The sequence below is a fragment of the Elephas maximus genome, chromosome 16 (genome assembly GCF_024166365.1).
Source record: "Elephas maximus indicus isolate mEleMax1 chromosome 16, mEleMax1 primary haplotype, whole genome shotgun sequence".
Lineage (NCBI taxonomy): Eukaryota > Metazoa > Chordata > Mammalia > Proboscidea > Elephantidae > Elephas > Elephas maximus.
This window is the reverse complement of record NC_064834.1, coordinates 9,518,834-9,538,318: the sequence shown is the minus strand read 5'-3', so window position 1 is coordinate 9,538,318 and position 19,485 is coordinate 9,518,834. Positions and strand designations below refer to the sequence as shown.

At 46.9% G+C, this 19,485-nt stretch overlaps 1 protein-coding gene across 13 annotated transcripts in view; it reads right to left on the bottom strand.

Moving 5' to 3' along the window:
* The window catches only part of KCNMA1 (potassium calcium-activated channel subfamily M alpha 1), a 916,342-nt gene that overhangs the window by 895,356 nt on the left and 1,501 nt on the right, over positions 1 to 19,485 (bottom strand). The window lies entirely within an intron of this gene.

The window sequence follows — 19,485 nt, the reverse complement described above, 5'->3', positions numbered from 1 at the left end:
GATCCATATGGAGCTACAATATTGTATTTCCAGGCCTTGGAAGGGGAGAGGGGCAAGGCATGGATCTTCCTAAGGCAAGCGAGGATTCAGAACCACGGAATGAGTTACCACCACCGTCTTATTGAGTGTTCGGATTAAATTCTCTGTCCCACCAAAATCCAAAATGCATTTTATTTATCACAGACCAGGGAATTCAGATATATCTGCCTTTCATAGAATCCCCATTCTTTTAATAACACTGTTTTGGGATTTGAAGTATGAGCAGCTAGCACGTGGGAACACGAAGGCATCATTCCACGTCAGGACGCTTAGGTCTGCGCTCTCAGGGCGATACCTGGCTGGTGTATCTCAAGCTTTTCCTTCAAAGGGCCCTTCTCAGCAGAGAATAAACACAAAACGCCCCGGGTGGAAACTGACCCAGGTCTCCCCCACCCCCATGCACTCCTGCACTCACACAAACACACCCACTCACAGGCACCTCTCTCAAGTTTTCAGAAATGCGCTGGAACTCTGCATCCCAATCCTAATAAAGATTTATGTTCACACTGAAAATAGCCTTCTTCTCCAAATCTTCAAGGAAGGCTGATGCTCAGAAAAATGCTGCAATGTTTATTCTGTGCCCTCCAGAGGCCCGAGCACAGGGGTGTGGTATGTAAAGAATCAGTATGTACGATTTGATGTGAATCTCACAGCAGCCCAGAGTGGTGCAGTGAGCAACCTGCACAACTGCATGGAGCACGCCTGCTTGTCAGGTAGAGAAAAGTAATCACCCCATTTTACAGCAGGGAAAACTAAGACTCAGAGAGGTTAAAAAGACCAGGTAACCTTTAAGGCTCTTTTCTAACCTGACAGCCTAGGAGTCTCCGAACTTGTCCACGGGACCTTGCATCCTATGTACGGATAACCTGTTGCCATTGAGTTGATTACAACTCACAGCGACCCTACAGGACAGAGGAGAACTGCCCCATGGGGTTTCCAAGGAGTGGCTGGTGGATTCAAACTGTCAACCTTTTGGTTAGCAGCCAAACACTTAACCACTGTACCACATGGGTCTAAACACACAGACTCTACTTTTCAGTCCTTTCTACGTCATCACAGTCTCCCTCCCACTGTGGGCAGGATGAGCTGAGCAGGGCTGGCCTGCCACTAGAGAGGAATCACTGTGAGGTGTACACTGTGTGTCAGGAGTGTGGGCTCCACTGCCCACCCGCCTGGATTTAAATCTGACTCCGTCCCTCACAGTGTGTGAACCTGGGCAAGTAACACAACCACTCTGTGCCTCTGTGCCCTGATCTGTAAAATGAGGACAATAATAGTACCTACCTCATAGGGTCACTGTGAAGATTAAATAGTATGTACAAAGAGCTTAGAAATTGCTAACACACAGCAAGCACTTGAAGTTTGTTATCCAAAACAATTTTTTTTATTCTCTATACCTCAGTTTTCTAACCTGCAAGATGGAAATTATAAAAGTGCCTAGCTCACAGAATTGTTTTGAGGATTAAATAACATAATAAATACACGGAGCTTAAAAAAAATGCTTGATGCACAGTAATCACTCAGAAAAGTTTATGAAAATTTTATTCGTAAGAAGCCGTTAACTTTAATTCACGCAGAGAGACATTCCAAAACAAAAGCACCAAAAAGTCTGGAAATAAATGTAACCCTTGAGAAAGCAGAGATAAAGGCCGAGAGAGGATGTCTGCAAATCAATTGCTGTTTTCCAATGCAGGGGACAGGCTATATTAGAAATTGGAGAATTTTGTTTCAAATGAATTCTTTGAGGTCAGGAGCAAAGAGGAGCACAGAACAGACACCAGGAAGGTGGGGAAGAAAGAACGGGAGCGGCTCACTTGCTGGTTTCTCTTCACCGTTAAAATCGTTTTAAAGCCCTGCCTAGCATTTAAATAGCATCATCCCTGGAGATAGCAGTTTCGCTTTCTATTACAGTCTGTGTTCATAGAGTACAAATAGAAACCTTCGTGATTTGATTAGTTTCCATACAGCTCAGGAGAGATTTGCATGGTAACATTTCAGCTCCTGACTTAAAGAAGGGACCAATTAAAAATATACTACCCGCACTGCCTGTCACCGGCGAATGAAAGGTTCCCAGAGTTTTAAAAATCTCTGTTATCTCTGGTTCATGGCCGTAAGTCAAGTCATCCGTACTGCAGTTAAACTGACTACATGAAAATTTCTAGTCGATTTTCTAAGAAAGACTTGGAAGATGTCTGCATGCCCAATAAGGGTTAAACTACAATATAGAAGAATCTAAATATACAAATAAGTATTTTTGTCTGGGCTCCGCCACTTCACTGAATAGTACCCAAAAGCTACCTGGTACTTTGCGGATCTGTGAAGTGTTAATGTATCTCTGACAGGTTAGAATGTAACACATGGCCCTGCTAGGAAAATCAAATTGATATTACGTAACCTAGCTGGGAGCACTCTTCCAGTAGGTTCTGCTGTGCTGCCTGCTGACCGTTCTAGGGGAATTTTACTTCAGAGGTTAGTGAGTGTTGGGGGATCATTCCTTCAGACACTGGCTCCTTTGCCTCAGAAGCCGAGGTAATCTTTTCCCTGCTTTCAGCAGCTGCAGCGCTCCATGGAACAGGGCAAGAGATGAACATTCTGGCTCCAAGGCTGCCTTCTGGGGAGAGTTAAGGAAAAGCATCAGAGAAAGTTGATTTGCCTGACCTCTCTTTAATCAGATGTTTCTCTCCATGCCCAACCTCAACAAAGCCAGCTTATCATAGCACACTATTTATAGGCTGTAATCTCTGGCGTCTTCAACATTTCCCCCCACACCAAAAACTAAACCTCAATAGTGGTGTGGCTATGTCATTAGAAGTAATAGTACAGTCACGAAAACCTATTTTGAGACTTTTTTTTTAATGACAGGTTGGCTGGTGTTTCCAATGGAGCCTGTGTCCACAGACTGTAAATCATAAATATGCAACCTCATCAGAGTCAAGATTCAAGTTTTGGGGACACATTGATCAAATTTCACTCTTGTGACTGTTAGTGGAACCAGACTTCTCCCTGGGTCCATCACCAAGTAAAAATGATAGTCTTGAAATGTGATTGAAGAAATGGCTCTACTAGAATCAGTGAATGAGAGAACGTGCTTGATGTTGTTCACTGCCACCCAGTCAGTTCCGGCTCGTGACGACCCCATGTGTGCAGAACAGAATTGCTCCACAGAGTTTTCATGGCCGTGACCTTTCAGAAGCAGACTGCCAGGCCTGTCTTCCAAGGCACCTGTGGGTAAGTTCAAACCACCAAGCTTTCAGCCAGTAGTTGAGCGCTTAACTGTTTGCGCCACCTAGCCACCTAGAGAGTATGTTACAAATGAGAAAATGAAGCCCAGAGTCATTGGTTGCCTAAAACACCACAGCTACTCTTATGTTGAAACTGAAAAGCCTGATTTAATGCAGTCTTTGGCTTTCACTCTGAGAACAGACTTTGCGGGCAGAAAGAGTGGTCAGGGTTACTCTGTCCACTCCTTTGTTCTCAGCCGGAACACATCTAACTCAAAAAAGGCCAGCCTGGACACTTTTCAAGGGGGTGCCATCTACTAGCCCTTGGACAAAGAATATCAGATGTCCCGTCAACAAGACATGAACACCACAGTGAAGGAGGCGGGGAAGGAAGTGTGCCCACAGACAATGGTGGTCGTCTCCAGGTGGGGTTTGAAGGAATTTTTTCTCTTTCTTTTTAATGCCTTCCTGCCCTGCCCACAAGGTCCCTGCTGGCACAAATGGTTTACGCTCAACTACTAACCTACAGGTCAGCAGTTGCAATTCATGCAGCAGTGCTGCGAAAGAAAGGCCTGGCAATCTGTTCCCATAAAGATTACAGCCAAGAAAACCCTATAAACCAGTTCTATTCTGTAACACTTGGGATTGCCACGAGTTGGGACAAACTCAATGGCATCACATTTGTTTTGTTTTTTTCCTATACTTCCTACAATGAACATATAGTACACTTAGAATTAGTGCCAAAATGTAAAACACTGAAACTGAAAAAGAAATCCCATGGGCAAAATAGAAACTAATTTCTTTTTTAAGACTGAAGCAAACAGTTGACTTCTCCTGCTGCTTCAGCTGGAGACACCATGCCTCCACCCTTCAAGAATCTTATTACCTGCTCGGCCACGGCCGCCTCAGCACAGCCCACAGGAGAAGGGGCCATAATTCGTGGACAGCTGAAACAGCTCCTCTAAAAACTACTAGGAAAAAAGAGCTCCCAGAGGCACAAAGGAACAAAACAATGTACAAAGCTCTTGCCAGCTAATGTTAGTCATAAAAATCCCCAGCCCTTGGATAAGCCCTTTCATCTTGCAAATCTTTCCTCCACGCCTTAGAACTCTATCTCTGAGTTCTCCATTTCATTCTCAGTGGACGCCCACTTTTTTCCCCCTGCCAGAGCCACAAAGGTCCACTTTCCAAAGCCACGTAAAGGGAAAAAAAGATTAATGCAGCAACTTCTTTCAAAGAGGGGCAGAATTCTCCTGCTCTCATGTAGTAAGTATGCAAAGACCCCCACAAACCTTTAGAACACTTAGCGTCTGGGCCCCAGGGCCACACATGGGCACCATGCTCTCAGTTCATTAGACACAACTTCTCATTTAAAAAAGCTAAATTTTTGAAAAAGTGAAATCACTCTGCCCACTGGTCTTTATGTAATACTTCACTCCTTGAAAGTGAGGTCATTTTATATGATTTATTCATTAAGACAAAGGTGAAGGGAATAAAAACAAAATCCATCTAATTATATATTTCTCTAACCTCTAACTCCCAGGACAGAAATTCTGTTTTTCTTCCTGTGAACACCTCCCTTCTACCCCGACCTCCCTTACCTTCTCCTGTATGTTTTTTTCTCTTGTTTTGGTTTCTTTCTGTTCAGCGGGACAGGGTCAAGGAGAAGGTCGTAAATCGAAGCTCAGGAAAACAAACAGTTAAGGCACTCAGCTGCTAAATGAAAGGATGAAGTTCAAGTCCAACCAGAGTGTCTCAGAAAAATCAGCCAACTGAAAACCTTCTGGAGCCCAGTTCTACTCTGATGCTCACTGGGTTGCCCTGAGTCAAATCAACTCTACAGTAATCGATTGTACTCTAAATAGAAGCCCAAGAGGAGAAGAAATAAGACGAACAGTTGGGGAACCACCTTCAATTCGAAGGAACAGCTATATTTAAAAGACATAAAAAGAGGCTCAAGCCTCTGGTGTGTTCTCTCTCCTGAAGACTCAAAAGGGCCAACGACTAGAAAGCAGAGTCCAACTCGGGCTTCGGAACAAAGGACCCACACTCCACATGTGATTCCTGGCACGGTCCAAAAATTACATCGTCTCTTGGCCAAGCCCTGTGCTAAACTGTAAAGGAGGCTAAAAGCCATGGAAATTCAGGGCATGTGTCACTGAGACGACCTTATACAGATCACAGGGGCCACCATAAGTCAGTGTTTACTCTGCAGCCACTAACAACAGCAACAACCAGGGGCAAGCAGGAGAGAGGGGGCAAGGTGGACACACTGCTTAGGGGACATGAGCTTCTGTTAAGGGTGATGGGAAATTTGGGAACAGATAACGATGACGGCTGCACAGCAAGATGACCACATTTAAGGTCACTGACTTGTACATGCGAAGAATGCTGACACGGCAAAGGTTACAGTACATATATATTTACCACAATAAAAAGAGAAAGACAAAAAGGGATGACTGGGGCCCAGGGTCAGCCAGAAACCTCCACCCACAGCTCTGACAGGACCAGACAGATCCCAGAGGGCAAACTATCAGACCCAACAATCAGAGTGGGCCGTTTTCCAAACTTGGGAAAAGGTAGAAGGGGAAACCTCACTGCCTCAGAGAAAGGAAGAAATCAGGGAAGCCTTTAGAGAAGAAAACAAGGTGGCTGCATGGGAGCACCCCAAGTGAAGGTCATTGTGCATTTCAAACACTGCTGACATCTAGATATCATCTGGCCCCAGGCCTAACTGGACTGAATCTTGAATTTGAAATATTTCATCAACCAAGACTTATTCTGAGCGTCCCAGAGACAGGACAGAACAAAGGAGAAAGATTTTTCCATTCATTCTGAGTTTCTCCCCAGTCTAATGGTGGCCTCAGGAGATCCTGAAGGCTCCCATCTCTGGATCCATGCAGAAGGGTTCCCTTCCACAGCTACCAACCTACCATTCCATGTGCCTCTGAACCTTCAAATCAAGCCCTAATTCTTGCCCATAAACCTGCAAACTTCGGTCCCTCTGCTCCTCCCCTGGGCTTGGGAGGAGTCGCAAACCTACAGAGGTCACGCCACCTCTCCCAAGTTCACTCTTGAAAATGAGGAGAGAGGACTGCCCAGGACCAACTGCTCCTTGGAAACCCTAAGGGGCAGTTCTACTGTGTCCTATAGGGTCACTACGAGTTGGAATTTTCTCAAAGGCAGCGGATTTTGTTAAGGGGTGTGGAGAATAAGAAAGAGACAAGGAACAGGAAAGTAAGATAAATACTAATCTTGAACATTCAGCTTGAAATCTGTGTATACAATCTGCCTTCTAATGATAGGTAAAAATGAGACCCATCACTGGGCGGTTTCATTCCATTAGAAGTGGCCCTGGGAAGAACATTCCTGAAAATTCCTGCCTTAAAACCCCTTTGCAAAAGAAATCAGGAGCCCAAGACTTCAGCAGCTAAAAGAAACTAATTTCATTCCAAATCACAAATCTAAAATTCTGTTTTTCTTTAATAAAAAAATTTTTTTTTCGCCAAGTAAAATTAAACCCTGACAATGGAGAGATTAATGCTGTCTTTCCCTGAATTACGTCTTCCCCATTCACTTCTCAAAGTCTCTCTCCATATTGTGCTGCTGTTGTTGTTGTTAGGTGCCGTCAAGTTGATCTCGACTCACAGAGAGCGCGTGTGACAGAGCTGCCCCATAAGGTTTTCTTGGATGTGATCTTCACAGAAGCACATCTCCAGGTCTTTCTCCAGTAGAGCCACTGGGTGGATTCAAACCAACAACCTTGCCGTTAGCAGATGAGCACTTCATCATTTTCACCATGAAGGATCCTTCCATATTGTGCTAGAAACCAAAATTAAACCACACCGAGTTTCCACAAAAGCCCTGAAGAATGAGAACCACTAAGGAAGAAGGGAAGTAAAGGAAAGGATGGAGAGACGGAAGGAAGAAGAAAACATCACAGGCTGTCCTGCTAATTACCTCTGAAATGCCCAGAGTCAACAGGCTCCGGGTCCCCAAGAAAATCTGGGAGGAAGAGCAAAAGAAATCACACGGAAAATAGACAGTAAATGACATGTTTGGAATCATTTCAGTTCTGGCTACGTAAAGAAGCATTAGTCACTCAGGTAATGAGATCTTATAGAGACATGATTCTGAGGCTCACCTGACAACGTGAAGTGTTTCAATCTGGGCCTGGAGTGCCAACTGCATTTCCAAATAGGCAATTAGGCATAATGTCCCAAAGACAATCACCAAATAATGCAGAGAGCAAAGATGGCTCCATCCTAAAGCAGCCATTCTTTGGGGCTGCCCTTCTGTCCTTTGCGTGACTCATCTACCTCAGAAACAGCCACCCGTCATGAGCTAAAGCCTTGTTACCCACTGGCTCTGGGGGGTGGCACGAATAATTCACAGCCAGGAATGACTCAAACATCATTTTCTTACCACATCAAGCCCACCCCTTTCACCCAGAATGTCTCTGTAACTTCTATCAAACTACCCAAGAGAGCAGTGAAATTTATTGGCACATACTGTAGTCCCACGTTGGAAACCCTGGTGGCACAGTGGTTAAGAGCTACGGCTGCTAACCAAAAGGCTGGCAGCTCGAAACCACCAGGCGCTCCTTGGAACCTCTATGGGGCAGTTCTACTCTGTCCTATAGGGTCACTACGAGTCGGAATCCACTCAACGGCAACAGTTTGTTTTTTGTTTTGCTGTAGTCCCACATAACCCCAGCTGACCACCATGTGAAGTACTCTCCCAACATATGTGTGTGTTTACAGTTACACGGTACAGTTGCTGTACTCACAGCGTTTGCAGTCAACTCAGAGATGAGACATACCCAGGTCACACAGAAGGATAACTGTGTTTTCCCTGCCCACCCTGTCAAGTAAAAGTCCTAACAATCGGGTGGTCAGACTGAGCCTTAATTATTTTTCCCCTAACACCTAGCAGTGGCACAAACCATTTATGCTCTGCTACTAACCACAAGGTTAGTGCTTCAAATCCACCTAGTGATGGCGTGGGAGAAGGGCCTGGTGATCTGCTTCCGTAAGATTACAGCCACTGAAAACCTTACGGAGCGCGTTTCTAACTCTGAAATGTGTGGGGTCGCCATGAGTCAGAACCAGGTCAGCGGCAACTGGTTTGGTTTTTGCTTTCGGTTTTAACATCTAGCAGGGTTTCCGGCCCATGTCGTGGTAGCCATTGCTGCTGTCGCCGTTAGCCGCCCAGCTCATGGCAACCCCGTGCACAATGGAAGGAAATGCTGCCCAGACCTGCATCATCCACAGTGTTGCCAGGAGCAGATTGCCAGGCCTTTCTTCCCAGTCTGCCCTAGTCTGGAAGCGCCACTGAAACCTGCTCAGCATCATAGCAACACGCAAGCCTCCACTGACAGACAGGTGGTGGCTGCGCTCGAGGTGCTCTGGCCAGGAATCAAACTCGGGTGTCCGGCGCGGAAGGTGGGAATCTACCACTGAAGCAGCAATTCCGGCACACAGTATGGCCTTGATATGCAAAATAAAAGAAACAACAATAACCATAACTTTTATTTGAGAATCTATCATGTGCTAGGAACTAAACGAAGCTCTTCTTCATGTTGACTGCTGAATAAACCCACTATTAAGGTTCATTTCTTACGGACATTACTCCAAAGGTTCCTCCCTCTGATGGTGCACAGCATAAAAAGTACATCTCAAGGAAAGAGGCCCCGACAGCAAGAGCTGCGAAAACCCTTGCTATGGCCAGGGCGGACTTTCAAATTCTTCTGCTGGATTTCTCGAGAAGTGCAACTGGAGGGTGGCATAAAACAGCACCACACACCTCTCCCCACTGGATGGCCAGATCTTAAGCCCAATTCTTTGAAGTTGAATCCTCAACTACAGGGAGGCCCACCCAGGTCCCTGTGGAAAATCAGCCGGGCAGTTTTGCCACCTGCCAACTTCATATGTTCTAGAGGGAGTGGCGACCAGTTGTCTTCCTCGAGCATCGCCACAGTGCAGGCCTGGTTACACCACTGGGCTTTCATTCTGCAAGAAGCTGGTTTGCTGAGTTGCTGTCTTGGATTTCTGAAAGCCTCACCCCTTGCAGTGTGACCTACCGGCGCCAGCGGGAGCCTACACAGTGATGGATACCACACAGGCCGCACCCTGGGCCTCTGCAGAATGCCGCTGTGCCCGCCACAAGCCGACCCCAAACCAGCAGTGCTGCGGGCTCCTTGGCAGCAGGCAGTGGGCAGCCCTGGGCCTCTGCAGAATGCCGCTGTGCCCGCCACAAGCCGACCCCAAACCAGCAGTGCTGCGGGCTCCTTGGCAGCAGGCAGTGGGCAGCAGCTTTAGCGACAGGTGTCCGTCCAAGGCTCAGCTCCTTGGTGGGTCCTGAGCAGGGTTCTCACAACCTGGCTGTCCTTCCTCCTTCCTCTCCTCTTACCCCTTCCCACTGCTGGCGCGTTAGAATCTCCGTACTTAAAAACGGCCCAGGAGCTGAGGGACGGACCAGATCCTCGCCACTCCAGGTGTGGCCTGCAAAGCAGCAGCGCCTGGGTCTTTTCAAAAACCAGCGGCCGCTGAGGCAGCTCCAACTCACGGCGCCCCACGCGCGTCAGAGTACATCTGTGCTCACGGGGTCTTCAATGGCTAATTTTTGGGGTGTAGATTACCAGGCCTTTCCTCCTAGGCACCTCTGGGTAGACCTGAACAGCCAATCTTTCGGTTAGCACCAAGCACATTAACCGTCAGCATCATCCAGGGAGGGGTTCCTGGGTGTTGTCAGAAATCCCGAATCTCGGACCCCGCTCTAGGTCTCTAGCATCAGAATCTGCATGTCAACACCTCCCAGGTAGTCTGTGTGCATATTAAGGCTTAAGAAGCACAGGACTAGATGCTCTCTCAGGCCTCAGGAGGCTGAGATCCGACATTCCCAAGTGAGTGTTCCTCGGGCCTTCTGTCCACAGTGTCCTCCTGCCTCTGAGGGTGGCCCCCGCGCTTTCCTCTCCGTGGGCCTAGAGCCCAGGGTCTACCAATTCAAGGTGCACTTCAAAACAGGAGGCGCTCTTGAGCTGCTCCCTACTGCACCGGGCAATCTGTGGCGTTCCAGAGGTCCTCCGGGGAGATCTGGCCTTGTCTGGCCCCCTGACACATCCTCATGAGGACAAGCGCTCTCCAAAGGGCCCACAGACTGTGTCCGTACAGCACAAACCCGGCCCTGTTCACCAGAATCACAGAGGCGTCCCTCCAGGCGCTCCATGGCTCTGAAGTCCCGGGAAGGTGGTGCTGGCTGCTGTGATTCACAGACTAGCGGGGCCACCCCAGCTGCCCACTTTGGGAAGGAGGCCCTGGCAGTGCAACAGTGACAACCTGACAGTGTCGGCACCAGGCCTCTCTCATCCTCTAATAACTTTTTTTTTTAAAGACCCCCAAGCAGGCACTCATTCCCTGCTACCAGGCACCCAGTGACTGTCCCCAGTGGGGGAAGACAGCAGCGAGGCAAAGATGAGGCCCAGGTGACCTTAGCCTTGAAATCCTTTCTCCAGACCAAACAACAATCTGGCTCTTCCTGCCTTCCTGGTACACATCTGGGCAAGGCCCCCTGGCATCTGGAAGCAGAGCCAGCCCAAGGCCTGCAATGGATGCCATGGGCCACCAGGGTCCTCCTAGGAAATGCTGCAGAATTGGGTCAAGGGACTACCTATCTCATAGGGCTGTGCTCTGTTACGGTCCCTAACTAACGATCACGAAGAAGGCCAAAATAGAGCAACATTCTGTTCTGTTATACATAAGGTCACCATGAGTCAGAGCCGGCTCAACTAACAACAACTTACAGGTGAGGAAGTTGAGGCACAAAGCAGTCAAGTCCATGCCAAGGTCACAAGGCAGCCTCTTGGTCACTGTCCAGCAGGCCAGGTCGACTCCTAGAAATGGCTGCTCCAAGTGAGCCCATTCAAGGATGGTTTAACCAATTTCTCTACTGCAGGGCTTCTCCAAGCCTGCAATGTCAATCCAAGAGGGAAGCTGGGGTACCTTATGACTCCCAATTTTTTCTCACAGAGTACCTTCAAGGACAAGTGCTCCACATAACACACTTCGGGAAATGCTGCTCTAGGGGGCTGTCAAGGAAAAGCTGGTCCAGGCAGGACAACAGAAGCCCACTGTGTGGACAGGGGAGCAGGTCCATGGGCTCTGGACTTGGGGTATCAGGGATAGATACCCCTCCCCAGGAGTACGACGAGAGGCAGCCATGCCCATCCACCAAACACCACGGGCTTTCACTCCTGCTGGGCCTAGTGCTTACTGCACCCCCCTCCCCACCATCAGTGTGCACCCACTAACTTCCCCACCATCAAAACACTAACCATCCCACCAGGGCCTCAGCCATGGAGCCATCGTTGGCTGTCTCTGCTCCGTCTTCCAGCCTTGCAACAGCCAGCAGCCATGAGCCCAAATCTCAGTCTGACCCTACACGGTTGTCTGACCCAGGACAGTGGACTGCAGGATCTAGAGGTTCCTTCTGGCTCCAAAATTCTATGTATTATCATCTGTGTCCTTCAGTGGCCACAAGTTCAGTGAATCAAAGAGGAAATAAACCCAACACTTTGTGAAGCTGGGGTAGCTCTCCTCTTTTTTGCTGACCCTCTACTCTCCAGGGACTGGTATGGTGGTAAAGAGCTTGGTTGCTAACCCCAAAAGGCTGGCAGTTCTAATCTACCACCTGCTCCTTGGAAACCCTATGGGGCAGTTCTACTCTGTCCTACAGGGTTGCTGTGAGTCAGAATCAACTCAGTAGTGACTTTTTTTTTTTTTTTTTGATACATACCTTAAGGAACCCTGGTGGAGCATCAGTTAGGCGCTCAGCTACTAACCAAAAGGTGGGCGGATCGAACCCACCAGCCAATCTGCAAAAGATGTGGCAGTCTGCTTCTGTAAAGATCAGCCTTGGAAGCCCTATAGGGCAGGTCTACGCTGTCCTATAAGGTCACTATGCGTCGGAATCGACTCAACAGCAATGGGCTTTTTTTTTTTTTGGTTATATGTACGGTGTGCGGGCAGTGTGCTTCAGTAGTAGAATTCTTGCCTTCCACGTAGGAGAACTGGATTTAATTCCCGGTCAATGCACCACACACACCGTCAACACACGTCTGTCACTGGCGGCTTGCATGTTGCTATGATGCTGACCAGGTTTCAGCAGAACTTCCAGACTAAGATGAACTAGGAAGAAAGGCCTGGTGATCTCTTCTGAGTATCAGCTGAAGGAAACCCTGCGGATCACAACAGTCCCATCCACAGCCCACACTGGAGACGGCCCAGGGGGCAGCACTTCATTCCACTGTGCATGGGGACGGCCCAGGGGGCAGCACTTCGTTCCACTGTGCATGGGGATGGCCCAGGGGGCAGCACTTCGTTCCACTGTGCACGGGGACGGCCCAGGGGGCAGCCCTTCGTTCCACTGTGCATGGGAACGGCCCAGGGGGCAGCACTTCGTTCCACTGTGCATGGGGCTGCCACGAGTTGGTGAAACTCAACGGCAGATACCAACAACAACATCATACATCACCAACACTCCTTGTAAGAATCCTGCGAAGTAAGCACCATTATGGTCTTTCTATAGATGTGGAAATTGGGGCTCAGAATGGCTGCCCACCAAAGATGCATCACCATTAAGTGTAAGACCCACAACTTGAGCTCGGGTCTGTCTGACTGCAGAGTCTCTTCTAAAGTACGTATTTCTGTAATAACAGCCAGAAGTGAGAAGCAAAAACTCTCTGGACAAGGGAAGGTTGACTGGAGCTCACCAGTGGCTAGGACCTCAGGACTTTTCCAAGGACACCCCAAGAAAGCTGATCAAAAAGGAATATCTGAAGTCATCCCAGTGCCAGCCGATCCTCGAGTCCCTGAGACAAGACAAGGTAGCAGGGAAAATCTAGAATCCAGAGTTCTGAGATCTGAATCTGCAGCACTGACTGAATGTGTCAGGCCAGCCCATAACAGGACCTGACCACCACTCGGATGTCAGTTTGCTGTACTGTGGCGGCTTACATATTGCCATGACACTGGAAGCTATGCCACTGGTATTACAAATACCAGCGGGGTCACCCATGGTGGACAGGTTTCAGCAGAGATTCCAGACTAAGCCAGACTAGGAAGAAGGACCTGGAAGTCTACTTCTGAAAAACTGGCCAGCAAAAACCTTACGCATAGCAGTGGAATGCTGTCTGATATAGTGCTAGAAGATGAGTCCCTCATGTTGGAAGGCACTCAAAATACGGCTGAGGAAGAGCTGCCTCCTCAAAGTGGAGTCGACCTTAATGACGTGGATGGAGTCAAGCTTTTTGGACCTTTTGCTGATGTGGCATGACTCAAAATGAGAAGAAACAACTGCAAACAGTCATTAGTAATCAGAACATGGAATGTATGGAGTATGAATCTACAAAAATTGGAAGCTGTCAAAAATGAAATACAATGCTTGAAGATCAATATCCTAGGCATCAGTGAGCTGAAATGGACTGGTACTGGCCATTTTGAATCGCACAATCGTATGGTCTACTATGCCGGGAATGACAAATTGAAAAGGAATGGAATCACATTCATTGTCAAAAAGAGTATTTCAAGATCTATCTGGAAGTACAATGCTGTCAATGATAGGATAATATCCATACCCCTACAAGGAAAACCAGTTAATACAACTACCATTAAAATTTATGGACCAACTACTAATGTCAAGGATGAAGAGATTAAACATTTTTACCAACTTCTGCAGTCTGAAATTGATCAAGCATGCAATCAAGGTACACTGATAATTACCAGTGATTGGAATGTGAAAGTCAGAAACAAAGAAGGATTGGTAGTTGGAAAATACAGCCTTGGTGACAGAAACGATGCTGGAGATTGCATGGTAAGAGTTTTGCAAGACCAACTTCTTCACTGCAAGCAAGTATTTTCTACAACATAAATGGTGACTGTACACGTGGACTTACCCGGACAGAATACACAGGAATCAAATCGACTACACTGGTGGAAAGAGATGAGGCAGAAGCTCAGTATCACCAGTCAGAACAAGGCCAAGGACTGGCTGCACAGACCATTAATTGCTCACCTGCAAATTCAAGTTGAAGCTGAAGAAATTTAAAACAAGTCCACATGAGCAAAAGTACAGCCTTGAGTATATCCCACCCGAATTTAGAGATCATCTCAAGAATAGGTTTGACGCATTGAACTGTAATGACCGAACACCAGACGAATTGTGGGATGACAAGAAGAACATCATACATGAAGAAAGCAAAACATCATTAAAAAGACAAAAAAGAAAGGAAAGACCAAAATGGATGTCAGAAGAGACTCTGAAACTTGCTCCTGAAGGTAGAGTACCTAAAATGAAAGGAAGAAATGAATAAGTAAAAGCTGAACAGAAGATTTCCAAAGGCAGCTCAAGAAGACAAAGTATTATAATGAAACATGTAACGACCTGGAGTAAGAAAACCAAAAGGCAAGAACACATTCGGCATTTCTCAAGCTGAAAGAAATGAAGACCAAATTCAAGCCTTGAGCTGCAACACTGAAGGATCCCATGGGCAAAATACTGAACAACACAGGAAGCAACAAAAGACGATGGAAGGAATACAGAGTCACTCTACCAAAAAGAATTGGTTGACGTTCAACCCTTTCAGGAAGCAGCATATGATCAGGAACCGATGGTACTGAAGGAAGAACTCCAAGCTGCACTGAAGGCACTGGCAAAAACCAAGACTCCAGGAATTGACAAAATACCAACTGAGATGTTTCAATGAATGGATGCAATGTTGGAAGCTCTCGCTTGTTCATTCCAAGAAATTTGGAAGGCAGTTACCTGGCCAACTAACTAACTGAGATTTGTATGTGTGCCCATTCCAAAGAAAGGTGATGCAACAGAATGCAGAAATTATCGAACAGTATCATTAATATCACATGCAAGTAAAACTCTGCTGAAGATAATTTTAAAACGGTTGCAGCAGTACATCAATAGGGAGCTGCCAGAAATTCAAGCGGGATTGAGAAGGGGATGTAGAATGAGGGATGTCATTGCTGATGTCAGATGGATCCTGGCCGAAAGCAGAGAATACCACAAAGATGTTTACTTGTGTTTTACTGACTATGCAAAGGCATTTGACTGTGTGGACCATTAACGAATTGTGGATAACACTGCAAAGAATGGGAATTTCAGAGCACTTAATTGTGCCCATGCAGAACCTGTATATAGACCAAGAGGCAGTCATTTGAACAGAACAAGGAGAGAGAGCGTGATATAAAGTCCGGAAAGGTGTGCATCAGGGTTGGATCCTTTCAGCATACTTATTCAATCTGTATACCAAACCAAACCTGTTGCTGTAGAGTCGATTCCAACTCATAGCGACCCTATAGGACAGAGTAGAACTGACCCATAGGGTTTCCAAGGAGCACCTGGTAGGTTCAAACTGCCAACCTTTTGGTTAGCAGCCATAGCTCTTAACCACTATGCCACCAGGGTTTCCATTCAATCTGTATGCTGAGCAAATAATCTGAGACGCTGGACTATATGAAGAACATAGCATCAGAATCAGAGGAAGACATATTAGCAACTTGCTATGTGCAGATGACACAACCTTGCTTGCTGAAAGCAAGAGGACTTGAAGCACTTCCTGAAGAAGGTGAAAGACTACAGCCTTCAGTACAGATTATAACTCAATGTAAAGTAAACAAAAATACTCACAACTGGACAAATAAGCAACATCATGATAAATGGAGAAACGATTAAAGTTGTCAGGGGTTTCATTTTACTTGGATCCACAATCAATGCCCATGGAAGCAGCAGTCAAGAAATCAATGTATTGCATTGCACAAATCTGCTGCAAAAGACTTCTTTAAAGTGTTCAAAAGCAAACATGTCACTTTGAGGATTAGGGTGCGCCTGAACCAAGCCATGGTATTTTCAATCACCTCGTATGCACGCAAAAACTGGACAATAAACAAGGAAGACTGAAGAAGAATTGATGCCTGTGAATTACGGTGCTGGTGAAGAATACCGAGTATCTCATGGACCAGTGCTTAAGAGCTCAGCTCCTAACCAAAAAGGTCAGCAGTTCAAATCCACCAGCCACTCCTTGGAAACCATATGTGGCAGTTCTACTCTGTCCTACAGGGTCACTATGAGTCAGAGTTGACTCAACGACAACGGGTGTAGGTCACCAGAACAATGAATAAGTCTGTCTTGGAAGAAATACAGCCAGAAGGCTCCTTTGAAATGAGGATGGCAAGACTTCATCTCACATACTTCGGGCATGTTATCAGGACGGATCAGTCCCTGAAGAAGGACACTGTACTTGGTAGAGGGTCAGTGAAAAAGAGGTAGACCCTTAGGGAGAGGGACCAACACAGCGGCTGCCAACAATGGGCTCCAACACGGCAACGACTCTGAGGCTGGGGCAGGGCCATGCAGTGTTTTGTTCTGTTGTACAAAGGGTCGCTGTGAGTCGGAACTGATGCGACAGCACCTAACAACAACGATGGGATCCGCTACTTATATTAGTCATGAGCCCGCCAGAAAAAAGTGTTGTCTCAGACACAGCCACGGAGACACCTCAATAATTCATTACACGGAGTCCATCCACAATCATGCGCAAGCTTGTACAGGGAAGGCAGCTCACACCAAGAGCCGGAGTGAGTCTACATCTAAACCCCAAGCCCTATCAGGACATCTGGCCCTGAGCCTCAGTTTCCCCAGACATTTAAAGAGAAGCAGGCTGCATGCTAGAAGAAGCATGGAAGACGGAAATAAAGCCATGTAAGCACCCCAAGGCTGAATTCCTTAAGGGATTGCTGGAGAATTGCTAAAACACATTTAGAGCTAGAAATTTTACCCACACATAGTTCCTCCAACTCTTTCCACTCTGCCGCAGAGAAGCACAGAGCAGGAAGGGGTATCAGAAGTTGGAGAATTCAAACCTCACGTTTTATGGCCAAGGAAAAAGAGACCAGAGGGGTGATATGACTCATTCAAGGTCATAGCCATGTTCAGGCTACCAACCCAGTTCCCTTTTCACAACAGTGGACCACTAGACTGGGCCTCAAAGCATAAAGGCCAAGTGAATACAGACCTCTGAAAGAGTCCAACAGAGAAAAAAACACTAACGTGAAAAAGTACAGCAAAAAAACAGTACTGGAATGACTATGCTCAAGCTCCCACCGAGGGGAAAAGGTTATTCCATTTCTTCTTTATTTACTACAAAAATCCATTCCATTTTCAAAATCGTAAAGTCACCCATCATTTGAGATTTGGTGACCAAAGGCACTAATGGTGAGATGGCCCACAACTGCCACCCACAGTCTCAAGTTCCTTTCACCAAAAAGGACGGAAGTCCCAGAGACTGGGCTCCTCATGATTCCAGAGCTCCCTTCTGAAACTCGTCACCCACAGAAGATGAAATGTTGATAAGACCTGTCTTCCCGGGACCCCGCTCCTGGTCCAACCACCCTGGGGCTAATGAGGGTGAGAGAGAACACAGATGAGGGCTGGTGGGCTTCCATGGAAAAGCAGCCTGGGTTTGCTTGGGAAATCCAGCAGTAAAATACTTGACACCAAACTTTAGCCAAACGCATTCTTTTCAACAGTCTCGAACCCAAGTCCCAAACACTTGGAAAGCAAGAAGAATGAAGAACAAAAAAATATAACTACAGTAAAAATACAGGCCTCAAAGGTGGAAAGAAAAACTCATAAAAGGCCTTATTAAGTTACTGGCTAAAATGAGCTGGCTATACGCAGTTTAATTGACCAAATCAAAGGGCCAGGTATTGAGACACCCTGGGCATATTTTAAAACAGACTCTAATGGCATCAAAAGTGGCCTGACCTCACTCTACAACTGCCTCACAGCTTTCCAGCCAACACCACGACCATGTCTCCTACAGGTTGGTTCCTTGCAGCAGCCTCCAGGTATGTCCCACTCAGCAGGTCCTGGAACCACAAAATACAGCTAAATATTTAGGGACTACATATTTTTGAATTTTTTTTTTTTTTCCTCTACTGGTGATTGCCAAAACCTATTTTCTTGAGAAAACGGACAGAAGTGCTACTTGGTCATTATGTAGAAAAGAGATTCTTCAGGCGAACTATCTGATGAGCCTTTCACTCCAGGCACCGCACTGCACATCCGTGTGCCCAGAGAGTAAAAAGACATTTCAGAAGCTGCGTTTAAAACCCCAGGAGCACAAACACACAACTTAATTTTACTCATTGAAAAAAAGCATGCATTCTGGTCAAAATCGCCCGGTTCCTGAGAGAGAGGAGGCTATTAAAAAGTGCATCAAAGTCACTCAGTCTAGAGAACATTTTAGATTCGTGCAACCCTGAGCTAGCTTCCCCTCAAGGGCAGTCAGTGGATCTCAGTAAAGGAAAAATAGCTGGGAGGCCGGGGATGGCTGGGGAGATGGACAGAGGGAACGTGTTAAAGGCTCTGAGTAAGCGTGCAGCTGGGGGGTGGCTAGGCAGGGGCCACTGGTCTCACCATGAAAATCTAGCTTAATCTGCGGACTTCTGCAGAAGCTGAGAGATTCTCCTCCTTGCCAAGTAAGAAGGGGAACCTCTGCCTCTGAGAAGGTAACTCCAGTGAAAGCTGACTGGCCAGCATCTGGAGATCTTCAGAGACGCAGGAGGAGGACGAAAATGATGGCTTTTATTTTTCCCCTTTATCTCCAACACACCAGTATTTTCCAAAACACAAACGCACGGCCACAAAACACAGCTGAACGCCACCACCCAGCACGATGTATAATTAATGATCAGGAGAGAGGGCTTCGGCTCACCCATGTGTTTTTAGAGCCCTGGCTTCCCCACTTCTTTCCTTAGCAACCACGGTCACTGCTACAAGTTGCTGTGCCCTGTGGAAGTCTGGGGGTAGGGGTGCCCTTGAATTCACTTAACTAGAAAAGATGTGATCACTGGAGACGGACGTCGGTTTCCACCCAGCACTATTCCTTCATATCCCTCCCTCCAAAAGTACTGGTGCTGCAAGGTCCCTAGGATGGGAAGTACACACAAAAAAGCAGCTCCATCAACTTTTTTTTCTCAGCTTTTCTTCTGATTATGCAGTTTTCTATCAAAAACTGAGCCCCCCACCCTTTCCAGCCAGCGAGGGAAAGAAGAGGACGTATCTAGAGACAGGGCGACAGACTGGGCAGCCAGTCTAGCAACCATACATCCAAGGGGTGGTGAGCCTCAGTGCTGGTGGGCGTCTCTGCGTG